Raw genomic sequence first — 3,047 nt, 5'->3', positions numbered from 1 at the left:
TGGGCTTTAATATATTACATACACTACTGTTAGGCTTGCCATACTATCCCTTTAATTTGAGACACATGTGAATTACACATGTTCTGTGGCTGATTAAAACCAGGAGAAACGGAGACTTGAACACAGCCAGTCACAGAGCCTGTGTAATTCATATATGTCCCGGATTAAGGGGATGATATGTCAAGCCTAAATACTGTATAAAGCTGTTAAATGCAATTACACTAGATTTCTAAAAGAGGGCAGTGTTTAGTCTTGTTTCCCATTTGCAACTGTGCGCACTTCTTTCAGATTTATATTATGAACTCATTCTGTTCTTTTTTTTTTATTTCTTGTTCTGATTTCAGTAGCTGCAAGATATTAATTATATAGATGACTGCTTGTATTTTCATGGAACTTATATATCCTGAAAGACTGGGGTCCCTACCCGCAATCTAGCTCTACATTCTTAAACTTAACCATTAAATTCACTGCAATTCAAAGTTATAAAAACGCTAGTAAATAAGGAATTGTGTTTTTCAAATTCTACTTAATCACTGATTTGTGATAACTTGCAGGTTAAATGAACTCAATACCTCATGTCCTTATGCATTGCAGTAAAGAATGGATTCAACATCTTCAGAGTGTAATCACTACCTTGTGAGCAGTGGTGTATCTAGGTGGGGTGAAGCTGGGCTCGTGCCCTGGACGCCATTGGACCGGCCGTAGTCCAGGACACTGATCAGTGTAGTGCGGTCCGCACTACAAGTAACTAACACCGCCGCCGGCTAGTACACTCGTACTACCCAGCGGCAGTGTGTTTGTTTTGGCAGCCAATGAGAGTCAGACAGACTCTCCTTGACTGCTGCACCCCCAACTGGACCCGGGCTGGAGCTCACTCATGAGCTCCATCTTCCGGCTCCCGCAGTGAGTGATGTGAGAGACGCCATGACGTCTCTCTCATAGTGCAGAGCGGGCCGGCCCGAGAGGACGGTGGAGCAGGCGGCGGCAGGCGCAGGAGCAGGAACGGGGATTCAGGTACGTTTTTTTTTTGTGTCTGCGTGTGTCTTTGTCTGGCATTGCAGGGAGGGGGGGCACTGCATTGGGGGGACTACTACTGGGGGCACTACTGGGGCCACTGCATAGGGGGGACCACCACTAGGGGCACTGCATAGGGGGGACTATTACTGGGGGCACTGCATAGGGGGACCACTACTGGGGGCACTGTATAGGGGGGACTACTACTGGGGGCAGTGGCATAACTTCATTCCAGGTGCACAGAGGCAAGATAAATGCTGGTGCCCCCCCCCCCAAATTAACATTTACCACCCCCCAGCACCTATGCCAGCCCCAACTGACACCGCCCCCCTATGCAGTTCCTTTTAAACAGTGCCCCCAGTAGTGGTCCCCCTATGTGGTGCCTGCCTATGTAGTGGCCTCCAGCAATGGTCCCCCTATGCAGTGTCTCCAGTATTGTTCCCCTAAAGGGTAACAATACTGGAGATGGTAAATGTTAATTTGGGGGGGGGCACCAGCATTTATCTTGCCTCCGTGCACCTGGAATGAAGTTATGCCACTGCCCCCAGTAGTAGTCCCCCCTATACAGTACCTCCAGTAGTGGTCCCCCTATGCAGTGCCCCCAGTAGTAAGGGCCCCTGTAGTGCCACCAGATGTAATGCCCTTATAGTGTCCCCAGTAGTAATGCTCCCTGCAGTTCCCCAGTAGTAAGGGCCCCTGTAGTGCCCCCAGTGTAGTGCTCCCAATAGTGTCCCCAGTAATAAGGCCCCTGTAGTGCCCCCAATAGTAAGGCCCCTGTAGTGCCCATATTATATCCCCAGTAGGAAGGCTCCTGTAATGCCTCCTGTAGTGCCCCCTGTAGTAAGCCCCCTGTAATGCCCCCTGTAGTGCCCCAGTAGTAAGCTCCCTGTAGTGCCCCCAGTAGTAAGCTCCCTATAGTGCCCCCAGTAGTAAGCCCCCTGTAATGCCCCCAGTAGTAAGCTCCCTGTAGTGCTCACAGTAGTATGCCCCCTGTAATGCCCCCAGTAGTAAACCCCCTGTAGTGCCCCTGTAGTAAGCCCCCTGTAATGCCCCCAGTAGTAAGCCCCCTGTAATGCCCCCTGTAGTAAGCCCCCCTACACACACATACAAAAAAAACCAATACTTACTTTAAACCCCACTCCAGTGCCTGCTGCCATTCGTCCCCGGTGCCGGCGCCTCGGAACTATGGGAGTGACGTCATGGTAGGCAGTAATAGGGATAGATAGATCAGAGTCCCTGCCGCACCGGAGAGACACATCACTGGCAATATATTGGAGCCCCCTGAATGACTTTATGCACTGTCCTAATCGGCAAAAGGGTCTATAAACATATACAAATACTAACAATTTTTTTTACAGGTATTGCACTTAATATGTTTCTTTCTTTTTATACATAGATACACTTGCCTTTTACATTGTATCAGACACATCTGATACAATCAGCACTCTATAACGCTTGCAACATTACTATAATTCTAATAGAGCAGCTCATCTATATAATAAATAGGGCTGTATCACAGCAATACAAAATGAGTCCAGTTACTGGTGGTGCGGTGTGGGGGTAGGTGGAGCAGCAGCATAGGCGTCCTTTAGGATGCCTAGCGCTGCCTGATCTAAAGTAAAATAAAATAAAATAAAACATAAAATAAAAAGCTTGGGACTGCCAATAGTCGCCCTGTTATAAAAAGGTGCATTTGAATCCTGCCACACCAAACACAAAACTGAATGCCTGTGGCCAGGGGTAGGGTATATGTGGAGGAAGACAGAGGCATCCTGGGAGCTGAAAGTTTAACTGTTTGGTGCCTGGATCACTCCAACCACATTTTCCCCATGGCAGGGCCGCAACTAGGGGGGGGCTGGAGGTGCACGTGCACCGGGTGAGCCGCTGTACCTGGTGCCAGTGACCTCCAGCCCGGCGCTGCAGAGAGGCTCCAAGTCGGACGTCCGCTGGTAATATTTATTACCAGCGGGCGCCCGGCTCCTTCTCTGCAGCGACGCGGAGTAGCCGGAGCCGGAGGCTGGAGTTCTCTCCCG

Source organism: Taudactylus pleione, unplaced genomic scaffold, assembly GCF_031769625.1.
Source record: "Taudactylus pleione unplaced genomic scaffold, aTauple2 ptg000053l, whole genome shotgun sequence".
Taxonomy (NCBI): Eukaryota; Metazoa; Chordata; class Amphibia; order Anura; family Myobatrachidae; genus Taudactylus; species Taudactylus pleione.
The sequence above is the reverse complement of the archived record's forward strand: the minus strand, read 5'-3'. Positions refer to the sequence as shown.